This window comes from Myotis nattereri (genome assembly GCF_964212035.1).
Source record: "Myotis nattereri genome assembly, chromosome: 2".
In the NCBI taxonomy this organism is placed as follows: Eukaryota; Metazoa; Chordata; class Mammalia; order Chiroptera; family Vespertilionidae; genus Myotis; species Myotis nattereri.
In genome coordinates, this window is record NC_138076.1 from 21,054,185 (window position 1) to 21,073,313 (window position 19,129).

The following is a 19,129-nucleotide window of genomic DNA, read 5'->3' on the forward strand; positions in this document are numbered from 1 at the left end:
TCTCTTCTCAGCTTAGTCGGAATTTAAAGTATACTTTGGGTTCACATGCCTTTACCTTTAAAGCTATATAATGAAATTTTCAGTTATGCCAATGGAAGGCCTGCCCCATGTTGTGTGTGAGTTCCCTCAAAATAGGAAAGAATATTGACAAGACAAAGTAAGTTTAGCCTAGTAGACTTACTGCTCTAAGAGAGAATGCCAACTTAAGGATTCTTGGTAGCTTTTCAAAAGGAGAAAAATGAGGGAGGGTATTTACAAGATCAAAAGCCTGGGTTGGTGATTTTGATATGGTCTGGGGAAGTGAAGACCTAGCTAGGATTGGGTAGTTTTTGGCATGAAAACTGGTTAGCAGGGCTCAGTGGGACCAGGGTCTGGATGCAGGTGTTGGTGAGCAGAATGTTAGTCTTGTTGGTAAGTCACCTATTTTACCTAGTGTATAGTCTTATCTGTCAGAGTCACAATACAAATATTTGGTTTCTTGCCTCTTTAGAACAGGAACTGGAGAATGCGATGGTTTCAATTCTCAGCCTTGATGGAGAAATGATATGCATTATTTTCCTATTCCTGCCATAACAAAGTACCACAATCTTAGTGGCTTAAAACAATACAGCTTTCTTATTTCACAATTCTTTAGGGAAGAATTCCGGCGTGGGTTTCTCTGGGCTCAATTCAAGGTGTTGGTAGGGCCACATTCCTATCTGGAGGCTCTCTAAGGAAAATCCTTTTTCTTTCCTGCTTTTACTTTTTTAAGGGAAAGGGGTTTTGGTGTTTTAAAAAATACACATTTTTATTGATTTCACAGGGGAAACGAGAGGGAGAGATAGATAGAATCATTAGTGATGAGGGAGAATCACTGATTGGGCTGCCTCCTGCACGCCCCATACTAGGGAGATCAAGCCGGCAACCGGGAATATGCCCTGACCAGGAATCTAACCATTACATCCTGGTTCATAGGTCGGCGTCAACCACTGAGCCATGCTGGCTGGGCTTCCTTTCCACCTTTTAAAGGTTGCCCACACATCTTAGCTAATGGCCCCTTGCTTTTGTCTTTAAGTCAACAAAGTTGTATCCTCTGACCCTTTCCTCAAAGTTGCATCTCCACTTCCTACTTTTAAGAACCTCTATTGGGTCCATTCTGTTAATCCATTTCTCTCATTGCAGAGCACATCTACAAAGTCCCTTTTCCCCTGTAAGATAAGATATCGACAGGTTCTGGGGATTAGGATGAAGACATATTTTGGGGAGAGGTAGTGTCACTATTTGACCTACCACCTGGGAGATAGAATCCACAGAAATTGGAAAAAACACACACCATGATCTTCTTGCAGCCTTTGGCTACCAAAATGACCTCATGGTGCAGATCATTCTTTGGTTTTATTAATAAAAGAAAGGAATTGTATGGCTTCTACTTTTGGAATAAGGATGGATGTCAGAGGTATCTATTTGATAACACTCATACTTTGTTTTCTTTAAAAATATTTTCTATGTTTTTTAAAAAAGAAACTACTGTGTTCTTTGTATGCTAGTTAGCCCCAAGAGGACATGGGATACCTACTTTCGAGGATTATGCAAATATAACTAAATGTCTGAATACTTATTCCTACTTGTTATTTTCTGTAATGTAATGACTCCCTTGAGACAATACTGTTTCAAATGATCTTTGGTGAGAAATGACTTGCATTTTGCTTTTTATATCACACTGTCATATAGATCATTCTCAGTAATGCTTTACATAAATTAGGAATCCACCTTTCTTTCAGGCACTCTGCAAATATTACTTAGCAATATAGTCTTGCATAATTTGAAAAGCACCAATGGCATGCGCAGATTCCAGGGTCCTACCTTAATTACTGAAAACAAAAAGCAGCTCTGACAGGGGCCATTGTGTCCTTCTCTGCTTTTCATTATCACAGAGCCTTTCAGCCCGGAAAGTGTTCTCACTAAAACCTCAAATCACCTTAAGACAATATTGCAGCTCCTGTGTGAAGTATGGTATTTTTTTGTTTGTTTGTTTTTTACAAATAGGATTTTTTATTTGTCATCATTCAGTGCCTGAATTTTGAACATATTCTCGAATGGGGGCTTATATCCATCAGCCTGGTCAACTTTAGCAACTGTCTCATCCCCAGTGGCTTTTTCAGAACTGTGACCTTCACCGTGAGTCTATATGAGGCCTCCCAATTCAAACCTGGGCTTCTTCAGCATTTTGACTTTTCTAACAAAGACATGGTGGAGTGGATGAATAGATTGGCAAGCCTTTTCTATGTCTCTTCCATTGCGATCTGGAATCAATTTATTGACCACTTCTTTCAAGTCGTTTGTCTCCACCTCTTGGATCATTATTTCCATCATCTTCTAATGGATTTGGCAGACCGGCTGATACTAAGCAGAAGAGGCCTTCTGAACCTGTGTGTTGCATTTTTTAGCAAAATAACACATACTAGATGAAGCAAATAACCATTAGTAGTCTCGACATCAAGATGGCTTCACTCATGGCCTGTCATTTTTTTTTTTTTTTTACCATTGAGCACATTTTATCACAGGTAAGACCCTTACTATGGAAATTAGGCAGTTTTTCCCTGAACATCCTGAGTAATTAACTTGAATTTTCTAAGTGCAACTTCATCATTCTGCAGATCAGCTAGGCTCACTTCAGAACACGACCCTGGAGACCTTCAGATGCGATTTTCTTTCCTTGAGTTCTTGTGGCCAGTGTTTTTCCAATAGTTCTTATACTGAACATAGCTGGTGCTCTCACATCTTTCTTAGAAAATGGACCAACCACTGTCTTCTTGGATCCCTTTCTGTCGCGCTTTGTAAGGTGCTTGTTCTTGCCAACCTCCGTGGTGCTGCTCAGAGAGCCAGCAGGCCTAGGTGATGTATGTTTTAGGGAAAGGAGAAAGAACTTGCTTTGTAAGTGTCAAGGAGGCATTTTTTCTGGGGTAGTTTGTAGTTATATTGGATAACTCACTGTAGACTTAAACCAAGATCATGTCAGCTTTAAACTGGTGTGGCTGAAATTAAAAAAAAAAAAATGTACCTGTTTTTTTTTGTCCCCTTTCTTCCCTCTCTTCCTTCTTCCTCCCTTTCTTCCTCTACCTTCGCTTTCATATTTTATTTTATTTTATTCTCACTCTCTCTCTTCCAGGAGTCTAAATGACACCTATTTTTAGCAAACCACGTGACCATTCTGTCATGGAACCAACACGGTTTGTGTAAGAGAAGTACTTCTTCCCAAGCCTAGGAAAATTAAATGCATAAAAACATTTCCTATATATTCTTTACATGATGAAAAATGGGAAATTACCTAAATGCCCATGAAATAGAGTACAGTTAAATAATGTATGAAAGTGATGCAGCTAGTGAATATATGCTGATGTGGAAAGTTTCAGAGCAGTAGAATCCAATTTGTGGTACATTTATAATGTTGATTTGTCTGGGAACTAGTTACAAGGTATGAAAATACAAAGTTTGTACTTTCATGACGTGCACTTTTGTGTATGTACATTTTATTTTAAATAGTATTCCAAAACTATGCATTATATTTATGCCTCGAAGAATGTGGAAGGATATATTTTAAAGAAAAATTAATAGCAATAGGATTCGGGTAGTGTTGGGGCTTTTACTTCCTACTTTATATACATGTGGATAATTTGAAGTTTATGATAACCATTTATTTTTATGGTCTAAAGAAAGAAATACAAATTAAGGAGACTGGGGAATTTATGCTATATAACATAGCTCAATAGATCTGTTTAAACCACACACAAAAATACAAACTACAAAATATTATTACAAAGAATGGGCCAACCTATTGCCAGCTTCTGTGTCATCCAGATAGCATGAGCATTAAGGAAATAGGGGAAGAGTTTCTATGTAACTATGGAGAGCTATTATTTACCTTATGGCAAGAAATCTTGTCATTATAATGGTCTCATCAGTAGTGAGAAAGGCAGAAGGGACAATCTTTAGATCAAGGGTAATGTAAATTGAATTTCATACCCTTTTGTATCTCCAGAATCTAGCAGACAACCTGGTCTTTGTCACCCGATATGTGTGTGGGATGAATAGATGAAGGGAAGAATGGGAATACCTCGGCCTACTTCAGCTTTCTTTGGCTGATATTAATTTGTTTTCCCTTTAATGTGCTTTCAGTATTTATGTTTATAAAAAATAACCTTAGAGCTATTCTTTCTTCATAGAAATAACCAGAAAATACATGGATAATATGTAATGAGGGCTTTGGAAATCTCAGGTCGGAAGGGAGACCTTTTTTGCAAAACAGTGGTGGTCCAATGTTAAAATCTTAAAAAAAAAAAAAAAAAAAAAAAAGGAACGCACCAAGGACTATTTCTAAATTTTTTTCTGCTAATCTCTAGCATTATACTTTGAATATTTAGACCAGCAATTCTCAACCTGTGGGTCGCGACCCCTTTGGGGTTCGAATGACCCTTTCACAGGGGTCGCCTAAGATCATCAGAAAATACATATATAATTACATATTGTTTTGTGATTAATCACTATGCTTTAATTATGTTCAATTTGTAACAATAAAATTGGGGGTCACCACAACATGAGGAACTGTATTAAAGGGTTGCGGCATTAGGAAGGTTGAGAACCACTGATTTAGACAGTTACTAATACTATTTAATTATAAAATGAAGAAGAGATAAATATTGTTTTTCCCTAAAGATGTTGCTATCACAAACGGACTTTACCACATAAAGTATTTGAAAATCTGATAGCATAAGAGACAACACTCATTTGAGCAGCCTTTTCGGTATCATTTAAAAGGAAAAAAGAGAAAGCTAGCCAGGAGAGATTGTGAGGTGGAGCCAATGTCTTAATATAATCATCCTTAAGTGTATTTGGCTTCTTTTGCTACACTGCTAGAATTGTTATTTTGCATTGAAAGATTTTCTCTGAAGTACTTATTTTTAGATTTAATACTAGAGAGTAAATCATTTCAAATTCTTGGAGAGGTCATGAATAATCAACATACTATCCCCCAAACTGCTCAAAATGTCTATTTCTATGTGTGGTGGTAGTTCCCTTCCATCCAGATAGGGAGGCAATGGCTAACTCTATTGTATTTTCACATGATGAGAAAGCGCCTCTTATTAAGAAGAAAATCCATAGGCACTTCCTCAGCCTCTGACATTATTTTCCTCAGACGTCAGCATGTCCCCATCTCCCCCTTCTGTCACACTCCCCAGAGCTTTCTGTGTGGCCTGCAGCTGCGGAATTTAAACTCGAGTCTTCAGCACATGGAGAGCCAGGCACTGGAACACTGGGATGTTTAACCTGAATGTCAAGAAAATAGTGTTGCCAGTCATTTCCTTACTTGGTGTGGTGACTTTATCTCCCTGGGGACAGGAAGGTAAAAGCCCGAGAGCCCGGGCCATGCAACCATGAGTTGGGAGAGCACTTAGAACTGGATATTTGTTAGAATCAGTAGCCCCTGAAGTCATATCCCTGAAGTGTTTACCCTGCATTGTTCACTCTCTCTTCTCTAATCTCCTGTCCTAGTTTATTTTGTTTCAGTCTAAAATCTACATGTTGGCATTGGTCATCGTGTCAAGGCCACCTCAGGTTTGATGGTTCACTTGGAGGTGTCCCGTTTGTACTCATGGCTGCCATGTATCACAGGGAGAAAGTGTGTCATCCATGGGAAACTAGGTACAATGGTCATCCGGCTCTTGTCTAATATGGTCACATAGGAGCCACTTAATCTCCAGAAACTATTTGTGACACCACATGAGGTGTTGCCCATCGGGGAAGTTCATTAGAGACTCCATGCCCAGGATTTTTATTGGGGGCTGATAGAGCAGACCCTCTCTATGTGGCATGAACCAAAATTCCTGACCCCCTAGGAAAGCAGGTGTTCCACATAAACCGTGTTGTCACATAAGCAGTTTCATCACAGTGTGTCATTTTTATCAGTTCTGGGAATAGCAGGAACTATATTGAAATCCCAGTTTCCAGAGGCTAGTGATGGGCCAATGCTGTAAACAGACCTTTTAAAGGCTAGAACTCTGGCCTGCCATGTTAGCCTTGTTTTTCACAATTTGTAAAATAATTTACAATCTTCTCAACTTGTTTACTAAAGGTGTTGAAACTTTATGTACTTCAGGAACTACTTGAAAACTGATATACCTAACATCTTGCTAAGCACTTAGTAGATGTTTTTCTTCCCTTGCTCCCTCACGCCAACACACAACCCCCTGCCAAATTATATATCCTCTTCATCTAAAATATATCTGGAGTCCACGCAGTTTCTCTCTCTGTCCCCTGCGATATACTGGTTCAAGCGACTTGCAGCTCTAGATGGGAAAGCTCCCATACTGGCTTCTCCATTCAACATTTGCCCTCTGCTAATCCATATACCACAAAGCAGCTTGAGACTGTTACACTTAAAACTGTTTAGCATTATCCTTTAAATTCTTCTAAGACTTCACATGTTGCTTAAGATGAACCCCAAAGTCCCTAATATGACATCAGCTCATCTGGACCCTCCAACCCCATCTAGGACCACTCGCTCTGTTATGTCACAGCTTCACTGGTCTTCTTTCATTTCTTCAAACTCACCAAGCTCTCCCCATCCTCAGGCGCTGAACAAGCTCATTCATATACTAGGAGCACTAGTGTTTCTTTGTTCTTGTTGGGTTAACACCTACTAATTGTCTAGAGCCTAAAAGAGGGTGTCGTTTGTAATAATTCCAGGTCAGCAGGTGTGGCCTTGTAAATGGCATCACCCTGCTCATGGGCCTCTCCCCTGCAGTGCCCATTTCTTGACCCCTCCTTCTAAATGGGATCTGGAACAACTTGCCATTTTCCTTCAGACCACTATCTTATAATCATTAATTATATACTAACTAGAGGCCCAATGCATGAAATTCATGCAAGAGTAGGCCTTCTTTCCCTGGGCTGCTGGCACCGGCTTCCCTCTGGCACCCAGGACCCGGGCTTCCCTGCAGCCCCAGCTTCTTCGTCAGGAAGGTCATCTGGTCTAATTAGCATATTATGCTTTTATTATTATAGATTTACCTGGCTATTTGTTTAACATTTTTTACCCTCACTGTGCTGTGAAGTTTTGCAAGATCATGGACAGTGTAGCCAGCATCCAGCTCTGCCAGGTGACATTTCATTAGTTCCTAAATTCATCTGTAGGTGATAGCACTGCTTCCTAAAAGGCATTTTTTGGTCAGTCGCCATTCAACTTGTTTTATTCCACCCCACCTCCCCCCCCCACCACCACCACCACTGAAGGTGTTTCTGGGAGCTCTTCATTAAATTCTTGGACTTATCTTTCAGTGGCTGACCTACAGAATGTATAAAGAATTAATTTGATGATGTGTTGGAATGTTACACCTCTGCAAAAGTTCTCAGGCGTACCGGTTTGCTGGTGATTTGTGTGCATTTTAAATTAAATGGACATGCTCCAAATTTCATTTTAGTACTTAAAAAAATAATGGTACTATTCAATAAAAAAAAATTCTCTTTATATCAATTAATTTATCTTATCCTTGTAGGTATGAATTTGCTCTCATTTCCTGGAAGTGGTCAAGCACAAAATTGGTTTCTATGAACAAAGCAATATACCGAGAATGCTAGGAAGACCCTCTGGCATTTCCCCACCGTTTGGCTGGTGATGCAGACAGTACTGCCTTTTTTCTTCTTCAAAGGCCCAAACAAGTCAAAGAGGTCTACAGGTTTAGGAGAGAATTTAAAATTCAGCTCAGCTGCTGTCATCCTGCTGTTCGGAGACCATATTCTCAGAGAGTCAGAGCTTTTATTTTGTTTCAGACTCAACCCAAAGTGAAGGGTTTGCATATCAATTTTCCACTCTCTTTGTGAATTTGTTTATGTGCCGATTTCTACATCTGGGCATCACAAATTTGCAGGCATACGTATGTCAGAAGTCTGTATGCTTAACATCTCTGTCTCTTTAAGGGGTAAGAAAAAATTGAGAATTGGGATTTAAGACCACTTTAATGATGCAATGTAGGTTTTTCATTGATCTTAATTCAATACAACAAGTTAAATTTTGATTGTGAAAGCTGGCTGTGGACACAGTTGGTTGCCTACCCTCTAGGGTTCCTCTTTGCCAGCACTGCTATTGTTGACTGTATGGCTCAAAGATACAATACTCAATTCTTCTGAAGTCCCAGCAGCCAGAGGATGGGCATATGGCACAATGGTACCCGAGAGGACATTTGACAACAGGGTCTGGGTACAGTTAGCTTGGGGACTCCTGGAAATGGTTCCCTGATGATAAAAACAGCTGTGTGCGGAGAAACTGCTTTTGGGTAAAGTTACTAAGGATGTGACTCCTGGAGCAATGGCAGCCCTCTTCCAACCACGCAAAGCCACGCCTGAGAATGGCCACATGGCAAGAAGGAAACAGATGGGTCTTTACTGACAACCTAGGGTAGCAGCTGCCTTGGAAGCACTTGGCCCTGATACTCTTGCACAGGGGTCCTCAAACCTTTAAAATAGGGGGCCAGTTCACTGCCCCTCAGATCATTGAAGGGCCAGACTATAGTTTAAAAAAAAACTATGAACAAATTCCTATGCACACTGCACATATCTTATTTTGAAGTAAAAAAAAAAAACAAAACGGGAACAAATACAATATTTGTATTTGCATGTGGCCCGTGGGCCGTAGTTTGAGGACCCCTGCTCTTGCATTTTAGTGCATGCCCTTGTTGAAGAGGCATGTTCATTCCAACCTTATTGCTATCCTCCCCTGACCTGAAAGCCACTGTAGTTGCGATTCTGTTTCTTGAGTCAAAAGCAAACAAACAAAAAACACATGCTAAGCCACTGGGAAAATTAATTTAAAAACTCAAATGCATTTATAATATGAATATCTTTAAGATATCCACTTTGAGTGTGTGTTTGTGTGCATATTCTGGTGAAATATTTGAGCCAGTATTTGAATTCAGATGATCTATAATATTTTACCATTGTGCTTAACAATCATGCTATTCTTTATCCTGGATTATGCTAACAGCAACTAAGGCATAATTTTGTTAGGTAGGATTCTTTCTCCTTTACTGGCCTTTTATCTTCCTTACTTATAGGCCTACCCATAGATACAGAGTTCATTTTTGGCTCATATAACAGAAGCTGACATCCATCTTTTCTGTGTTTTGCTTTGGGCCATTAGAACAGCATGGTGTGCAGGTTTTTTTAGTTGTTGTTGTTGTTGTTTGTTTGTTCGTTTTTATCAATACAGGTATTGTTTGATTTCTTGATGGACACTTTCTAGATCAACTTATGGAAAGTGAAAAGTTTTGGAAAAATTTTATAAATATTCCACCACCATTATCACTTCCCCCCACTCTCCAAATTGACTACAATTACAGACATTTACAACCCCTCCCTGTTCAGTTCAACTGTTAAGGAAAGGTAGGAGAAGTGGGATTAGAAAAACTGCAATTGCCACTGTTGCCCTTACTTCAGAGTTATTTGTCTTATTGAGCCATGTGTGCATACGCAGTGAGGGCCATAAAGGATATACAACTGATAGATATTGCTTGCTTATTAGCATAGAAGAGTCTCCAGAAAGCAGTCAGTCTCACTAACATCTTGATATGAATGTATTAATACAACCTACATCCATAATATTTCTTAGAATTGTCAGAAATGAACACTAGGATTATATAATTTTAGGAATGCCAGCCCAGACTAGCTATGCCCTTCTTATAAAAGAAGGTGAAATATTCATAATTTAAAATGAATAGTCCACTTAACCATACCATAGGTACTGCTAAAAAATGAGGAAAATGCATTGAGAGGGAAAAAGGGAAAAGTAGATGAGCATTTCTTTATTGATTTCAGAGAGGAAGGGAGAAGGAGAGAGAAATAGAAACATCAGTGATGAGAGAGAATCATTGATTGGCTGCCTCCTGCATACCCCGCACTGGGGATCGAGCCCGCAACCCAGGCATGTGCCCTTGGCCGGAATCGAGCCTGGGACCCTTCAGTCCGCAGGCCGACGCTCCATCCACTGAGCCAAGCCAGCTAGGGCAAGGGTTTTCTTCAGAAAAACTGCAAGAGGGGAAGAGACATTGCTTGTTCTAACCTCATAGCTGTCTTTACCTAACCTGACAGGTGGTGCGGCAGAAATTGGACTAGAACACACAGGTGACTTGCTAAATCTCTATGTGGGCTAAAATCATCACCTGAGTTCATAGTCTTCTAGAACAAAAAGAAAATGTCTAATGTTTATGGACCTTCTAAAATACTGCCTCGGATGAAGATATACAGCAAAGATCCTTTTAGAAGCCTTCAGAAGTGACCAGCAAAGTGAGCATTACCTGTGCAAATGCTGCGATCCTTTATGCTTGCTTTCCACTGCTGGACGCCTAGTGAAAGGCGAGGAATACTGATCTTAATTTTGCCTCGTAAATAATGGATGAAACCTGGAAAGCTTTTGCTCACTTGCTTACCCATGCACTCTCTGATCGGTCTTTGCATGATTGCTTTTCTGCTCTGTTACTCTTGCTCCAGGTAGGGCATTGAAAGGCTCCACATTTCTGCATATTACAATCTAACCTGCAAGGAGTTTGGTCTGCTGATGATATTTTCAGTGGTCCACAGGAAACCGGTTCTTTATCGGATGCGTCCTAGGAATCTGAAATTTATGCAGACTGTAGAGTCTCAGGAGACTCTTGGAGATTGGATTCCTTGGGCCATCCACCAACTTGATGAGCACGTTTGCTGTCTGACCATGGCTTCTCCTCTTGAACTTCAGATGGCGGAGGTATTAGGATTCTCTATTAGGAGCCTAATTAGCATTTCTTCCTCACTAATTCTTACTCTTCAGACTACCTTTATTGTCCTTACCTCTTCTTATGTATTAGCCCCAAAACAATAGAGATCGAAAACTAGGACCCTTAAGGCATTATGGACAGTTTCATACCCCTTAAATTATTCTGTCCTCTACTAAGTGCAATTTAGGGTTTCTCCATATTTGTAGCCCCTTGGATTACATTGGTCTAGTGTTCACTTCCAGTGCTATCTTGGAAAGCCATTCCTTGCGAAGACTGACTTTGCTTCCTAGACCCATTCTTTCCTTCTAGTGTTATAGTCACAGGCGGCTAGGTCATCACGAGACAGGAGTTACCAGGTCCTGGGAGTCAGGGAATACATGAGTTAGCTCCTTTTTCCTGTTTCTGCTTTCTGTCACCTGTATTTATTAATCGGGCCTGGCCATCACATTACACGGTGTAAATCACAGCAGTGAAAGCGTATGCCATTTGTAATGCTTTCACTTTTTGCTAAAGCTTGTTGGTCAGCAGTCCCCTGTCACAGTGTCACATTTATAAAGGCTGCATTCAGGGCACCTCCTCAGGGAAGATGCAGTGTGTTCACGCCTTGATGTTGCTGCTTGTTCTGGACAGACAGCTGGAGGAGGAGAACTCTGTATGTAGCGTACCGTGTCCTCTGTCCTCCTCACCATTCCTAGTGCCATCATATTGCACCTACTGTGTGGACGACAGTGAACCAGTCACTGGGACATGGAGCATTTTGAGAGGTACTTGAAGTAGAGAAACATGTAAATACCTCAGTGTCTTGAATTCACTTACAATAAGAAAATTATATTGATGATATGGAGGATTATTTCGTCATCACCATCTTCTTCAACTGTCCTCTAAATGACTAGACCAAGCTAAATCCAGACAGTCACAGCTGGCTGGGCAGAGTGCCCCTGTCCCTGATCTGTGCTCCCCTGGCCATCTTCCCTCCATTCCCTCCTCTGCCTTTCTCTCCCTTCCTCCCACCAGATCTTATCTCAGGCCAGCTCTCCAGCTGGCTTGTGTAGAGATTAGCATGTGGGTGTTGGCATGTGCTCTTTACACTTGTTCTGCTAGCCTGTGGTCCTGCAGATGGTGTTCCCTTCTCCAACCTCACCTCCCTGTGGGCCCGAGACAGCCTGCTAGAGGACATGAAGTCCCTATAGCCTCTCTGATATTGAAAAAAGAATACAATCACTCTGATAGATGGTAACTTCTGGTCTGTCTATCAGAAAACACGAGAGTATGTGGAAATGGAGATAGGACTTGTCCAGCAGGGTTAGATATTTGTGGAGGAATGGGCTTCTAATTGGTTTGGGAAGGGGCCAAGAGAGCTGTTCAAGATTGAGTCCCATCTGTGAGATACCTACTACTATCCCAACTACCAGCAGCAGGCTTGAGAATGAAGAGAAGAAATAGATACTAGTAATGAAAGATGTGGGTTCTGCTGTGCTTGGACTTGGAAGAAGACAGGTTCAAATGTTGTCTCTGCTTTTGCTCCTCTAAGTATGACCTGAGACAAGCAGAGTTGACATTACCTGGGAGAGTCTTAGAAATGCAGCTCTCAGGCCACATACCCCAAATTAGAATCTCTATTTCAACAAGATTTCTTGAATCGAGGATTCTTAAGCATATTTCAGTTTGATAAACATTGGTGTATACAGTAAATCCTCACTTAATGCCATCAATAGGTTCTGCAACTTTAAGCAAAACAACATTTGTAATGAAACCAATTTTACTGTAGGCTTCTTGATAAAAACAAGCATCCCTATGGCATCGCATCAAAGTTATAAGGGAACAATGTTGAACAAAATGATGTCATTCCAAGACAGACTGTATTAGCAGCTGCTGAAATAACTTCATATGTTAAGCTCCTGTTACTTCAATATCCTTATCTACTAAAGGAGGATTTTATATTTTATATTCTATACTATTTTTGTAAATATTTTAAAAATAATAATATATTTTAAAGCACTTATTAAAACATACAATTTTAAAAAACAATATTTAAGCAGAGAGCTATTGAAAACAGGACTTGAGAGACTTCCTACCAGGAATCTCATTTTCAACACCAGCAGCAGTTTTAACTCAAGTAATGATAGCTGCTTTCACCCAGATGATGGAAAAAGGAGGAGCAATTAGAAGTCCAGGTTGGGAGTGGTGGGGGTGGGGGGCGGGGTGCTTATGATAGAAATCAGGTCGTACTTGGTAAGAGTATATTGGTTCCCAATAAAAATGAACCTTATACCCTAATTAATATATTGCATTGTTCTGAAATTCTCGACATCCAGTAGACAAATTCTCACAGATGTGGAGTCAAGCTGAACCTGTGGTTCACGTTGTGTTGGATTTGACCAACTGGCTTTAAATTGTATAGAAAGCTGACCTGGTGATGGAAATATACATTTGATGATAATTGGAAATACTTAACCAATGCTAGATGTTAAAAAATATCCTGCAAATTCTTTATTTCCATAAAGATGCCTGTTTATTTGGTAATGAAGGTCTCCTTAATGTTAAACTGTTTCTAGGAGTTGACATTCTATTCTCAACTTTTTTTTACAGCTTCTGAAATCACATTATCTCAGTTGATTTATTTTCTAATTTTCAACTTCATTTCTATTTACAACTCTGACCAGCTTTTAGCACTTCTTTTCTGTAAGAGAATATTATTACATGTGATGATATATTTCCTTTTGTTGTGCTGAACTGGAGTATGTAAAAATAATATCTACATGAATATTATTTGCTGAATTTAGAATCCTGACGTATGTAACTTGAAGTGTTAGCGGTATTCTAAGTTTGCAGATCTGAATGGACTGAAAGGGAGGGAAATGTACAGTTACATATTTCTGAGCATTCTATATTTATGAATATAACATTAGTCAAATTAATTATAGAATATAGATAATTCATTGTGTTTGCTGAGATTTCACCTCTCCTTCCCTTTTGTAATATTTCAGACTTTTTGGTAAAATAGTGTCTCAAATAGGATAGACAAGAAATAACAAATTGATCTACCAATTATAATTATTTTTTATTTCTTAAAAACAACTGAATATTCTCTAGTTATATTAGTTGAATGTCCTATCAAAAGATGACAATAGCCCTGGCCAGGTAGCTCAGTTGTTTGGAGCTTCAAAAAAAAAGTTGTGGGTTCCATTCCCAACCAAGGTACATAGGGGAGGCATCCCATTGATATTTCTCTCTCTACCTTTCTCTTTCTTTCTCTCTCTCTCTCTCTCTCTCTCTCTCTCTCTCTCTCTCTCTCGTCTCTCTCTCTTCCTCTCTAAAATCAATAATTGACAGACCTTAAATATTTTTACATTGCCTACTGAGAATTATGACTAATACTGCTTTTCAAGGATGCCTTTACCATGATAAAACCTAGTAACCTTAAATTTAAAAGAATGTGCTTTATTTCAGTCATATTGGACTGGTTGTAAAAATATCTTTTAGTTTAAAAAAAGTTTTAAGAGTATTAGCCTTGGCTTCATAAAATATTTCCCAGGGAGGATGGGAGCATGAGTTTGTGTGTGGGGGGAGGGTTGGGGGTTAATCGGGGGGATGAGTACACATTTGTAATACCTTAACTAATAAAAAAAAAAGACTAAAATATATATATATATATTTCCCAGGGAGAATTTGCTACTGGGTAAGGTATGAGAAAGTCCAGGTGGGAAAAATATGCAGGAAGCACTATGTTTCTTTGATTCCTCAGGACTTGGATATTATTTTAGAACTTGAAATAACCCTCTAGATTTAGGAAATTGAAGATTAAAAAACATGTCCCACATCTAGTTTGTGGCATTTACGATTATAGTTTCCAAGGGTTCTAGTCTTGAATGTATTCCAGGTATTTTCATTGTACCTCAAATTTACATATCTAGAATTTTATGCACACACACATATATGGGTGGGGCAAAAGTAGGTTTATAGTTGTTTGGAAAGCAATACAATAATTAATAAATAATATAAGAATAAACTGTGTTTTGCATTCTCACACCTGTAGACCTATGTTTATCCCACCCTATAATATGGAATATATAGTGTATGTATATATGTGTGTATGAATTACCATGTATATATGTGCCATGTATATATATATATATATATATATATATATATATATATATATATATACAAATAATATTTTTTAGCATAAACAGTTTTGATTGTGTGGACATAAGTTCGTTTCAAAAAAATAAATATAAAGTTGGTGGAATGATAGGTCTTACGGTAGGTATAATTGACAAAACTTCCAAACTGCCTTTTAAACTGGCCGTATCATTTTGCATTTGGCATTCTCACCAGCAGTGAATGAGATTGCCAGCTCCACCACGTCCTCGCTGTTGTCATCTTTTGGTGTTTGTTTTAATTTTAGCCTCCTTAAGGGTAGCAACGGATATCTCGTTATTTTTATGCTTTTCTAATAACTCATGATGTTGAGAATATTTTAATCTGCTTCTTGGCCATAGGTATATCTTTGGTGATATGGCTGTTCAAATCTTTTGCCCATTTTTAAAATTTGGATTTTTGTTTCAACTTTTGAATTTTGAGAGTTTTATATGTATATTCTGAATGTGATTTTTTAAAAACTTTTTTAAAAAACAGTTTCACCTAGTCTGTGGCTTTTCTTTTTTCTCTTCTCCCTGTGTTTAGCTGAACAAAAGTTTTTAATTTTTACAGAGTCTTATTTATCAAGATTTTCTTTTACGATCATGCTATTGATGTCAGAGCTAAACCCAGCATCACTGCATTGAACACATGATGGATATCCACCTTTATTTTCTTCTAGAAATGTTATAGTTTTACATTTTATATGTAGGTCTGTAATCCATCTTGAGTTAGTTTTGTAAAGAGTTTTGATTTATGTGTTTAGGTGTATTTGTTTATTTACATAGAATATCCAATTGTTAAAGCACCGTTTGTTGAAAAACTACATTTTCTCCAATAATTTGCCTTTGTACGTTGTCAAAAATCAGGCGGCTGTATTAGTGTGATTCTATTTCTTTGTGCTCCACTGGTCTATATTTTCATCCTTCCACCAGTATTGCATTCTCTTGATTATTATCATTTTATTGAAAGTCTTTAAACTAAGTCATCTTCATCCTCCAACTTTATTCTTCTTCAGAAATGTTGACTATTTAGTGCCTTTAGCTTTCCATAAAATTTGAGATTCAGCATTCAATATCTACAAAAGATTTGTTGAGTCTCTAAATAAAATTGGGGAGAATTGACATTTTAACAAGAATGAGTATTCTAATCCATGAGCATGAGTAACTCTCCATTTGTTTAGGTCTTGGATTCATATTTAATTGGGGATGGTGCTCTATTTTGAGAAAATCTAGCTCCTAAGAGCAAGTAGTATCTGATATATAGTAAGCATTTAACATATACTTATTGGATAAAGTATCAGCTTAGCAAAAATACTATTGATTTTGCCTTTTCTCCTTATGCACTTTAAGCAAGAGAAACCTTTAGGGTTAAACTACACACTTTTAAAAAAGACAAAAGCCTTTAGGAAATTCACTGCAACGGTTACCAAGCTCAGTTGCCAAAACACAGTGTTGGTGGTACCATAGGAGTACCTTCTACCTTTGAAAAGGGGAAGGTAGCAAAGGGCTTTGTAAGGCAGAATGAGTTGGTTTTTTCAGAAAGTTTCTCCCATCCCTGCCCTGCCACCACCGCAGACCTGAGAGCCATTAGGAATCTTGGTTTTTTGAAGTAGAAAGAGGCTTCAGAGAACATCTCTTCCAGTCATTATGAAATTGATTTTTACATCAGGGCACATGTTTTCAAGTGAAATCTTACGCAGAAATACAGTCAAAACAGATAAAAGCAGAGCTGCTCAGGTTGCTCTGGACTCTGCAGAGATATTTGAAAGCCTCATATAATTACTGCAACGATGAGAAAACGGAGCCTCAAAGAGATTATGTAACCTGCCCAGGCTTGCACAACAAATTGGTGCAGAAGCGTAAATAGAATTTCTATCTTCTGATTCTTAGGACAAAGCTCCAAATGACTGTCATTTTTAGATTTTCCAAAAGATGGATTCTATGTTTCTATGGGAACTGTGTTTTTTATTTTCTTTGTACGCCACAGTGAGAAATGTGACTGGACTTTATCTTAACTTCAATGATTTGAGAGAAGGTTATCTTGAGTGCCACCCCCCACTCACCCACCCCCTCCCCCCGCCTTAGAAAGAAGCCCTTATTGATTGCTAAGTCTCCAGGACCAGTATTTTATGAGTTTGTGTTATTCCTGTGATCCAGGCAGAAAATGCCCTTAGATTTGAGAGAGAGAGATCACTGAAGGCCGGTTTCAGGAGGCTTCCTGGTAGAGGAGAGCGTGTTGCCCGCTATGACCGGGGAATTCCTGCAGGTGCTTCTGGGCTTCAAAAGTTTGTTTTTACCTTGGAGTCAGGTGTCTCCCATCTCAGCATGGATGACAGGCCTTGCTGAGATTCGCCAGTTAAGCTGTTTAAACCAGGTGCATTGGTGACTTTTTAAAATACGTGAATTGGATTTTATTGATATTTTGTGAAGAAATGAGAAAACTGCAACATAAATTGGATGAGTCCTATTAAAACTAAAAATACGATTCCTAATTTCAGGGAAGCAGTATTCTCTTTCCTCCCACGCTCCTAAATATTTCTTACGGAGCCCAGGCTTTGCAAATGCCACTTTTTAATGTATACTGGATGACCAGAACACTGCCGAGCAAAAAGTGGACGGTGACCAAGTATTTCATGAATTGAATGACAGAGTGAATAAAATAGTTCTCATTTACATGTGGGGTTGAATGTCACCTATTTAGAGAAGTTCACCCCAGCCACCTTGCCTGTAAACACAGCCTCGGTCAAGTCTTGACTCCATTAGCCAACTTTGCTTTTTTTTTTTTTTTAATATATTTTATTGATTTTTTACAGGGAGGAAGGGAGAGGGATAAAGAGATAGAAACATCGATGGGAGAGAAACATCGATCGGCTGCCTCCTGCATACCCCCGACTGGGGATGGGCCCGCAACCAAGGTACATGCCCTTGACTGGAATCGAACCTGGGACCCCTGAGTCCGCAGGTGACGCTCTATCCACTGAGCCAAACCGGTTAGGGCCAACTTTGCTTTTTTAAGACCTCATGTTATAAATAATACAGAAATTGTACTGCATATATTTATTTATTTTCTCACTTTCTCCACTTGAGTGAAATCTCCAGGAGGGCAAGAATTGTGTTTGCTTTCATTACCCATTTATACCCATTACACCTAGAATGGTTCTTGGCATATTGTATTAAAACGTGTTCCATAGGTGTTCGTGACTGGACATGGGAGATGATTCCATTCTGCTCAGAATGATTCTACACAAAATGAAAGAATAAATCACATGTCACTTTAGATCCTATCCTATCTCTGTGACACTGGGCAATATTATAAACAGGGAAGGAGTTGGTGTTTCACAATGAATAGAACATCTTTCATTGTAAGAAGTTCGTTTCCTACTGTAGTTTACCTCCTTGTCTTTCCTGATGGTTTTTATCTCTCAGCTACTTTATTGGTATATCAACTGCCCCTGGTAAATGTCTAGTGTTCTACTTTACATCTACTTCAATATAAATGTTTCAGATCTATCTTGAATGCAGTTTTATTGGATATTAGGTTCCATGAGCACCTATTTTTAGAACTGTCCAATGGGCACCATTTAGGAATGTCTTGAAATTGTCTACACTGACAGTAATGGGGATAAAGCGTTCTGCTTAGATTGGTGGTATTGGCTCTTCTGATCTGATGTTTGCTAAAAATACAAGCACTATTGTGTTAAGTAAAAACAAATGATCTGGCAGAAACTTCCGATGTGTCCCCTTGGGCTGAGGATGCTCAGTGTTACATTGCCTTGGTCCTTTGCTTTTTGCCTGCAATGACAGAAAAAACGCTAACCGCAAACCAGAAAGATCTGACTTCTAATCCCAAATACCACAGTGTTCTTTATAACCACAGGCAGAATGCTTAACCTCTCTCTGCCATGGTTTTATCATCCATAATGTGACAAAAATGGTGTCTTTTTTAAAGAAATGGAAGGGTGTGTTTTTGTGGGGGTTTTTTTGTTGTTGTTTTTTTTAATGAATCAGTGCATGTAAATAAAGCACTGAGAGCCTTTTAGAAAGGAAATTCTCACAATAAGATAAGACCTGGTGTATTTGCCATTGTTCTGATGAGCCTTATCTACTGAGTAGACTGCCTGTTTGTTATCAGGTACTGGGAGCTGCTCTGGCAAGTCCCTGTTTATCATGCACAGCTAGTTGGATGTCAGTTCTACTCCCAAGGTT

The 19,129-nt window shown here is 38.9% G+C and overlaps 1 protein-coding gene and 1 pseudogene across 2 annotated transcripts in view; one reads left to right on the plus strand and one right to left on the minus strand.

Annotated features, from left to right (window-relative positions):
- UNC5D (unc-5 netrin receptor D) overlaps positions 1 to 19,129 on the plus strand; it is a gene marked incomplete at its 5' end in the record, with an annotated part of 512,639 nt that overhangs the window by 145,660 nt on the left and 347,850 nt on the right. The window lies entirely within an intron of this gene.
- LOC308511499 (small ribosomal subunit protein eS1-like) lies at positions 2,032 to 2,857 on the minus strand (annotated as a pseudogene). The gene has a single exon. The product of its transcript is annotated as a small ribosomal subunit protein eS1-like (transcript).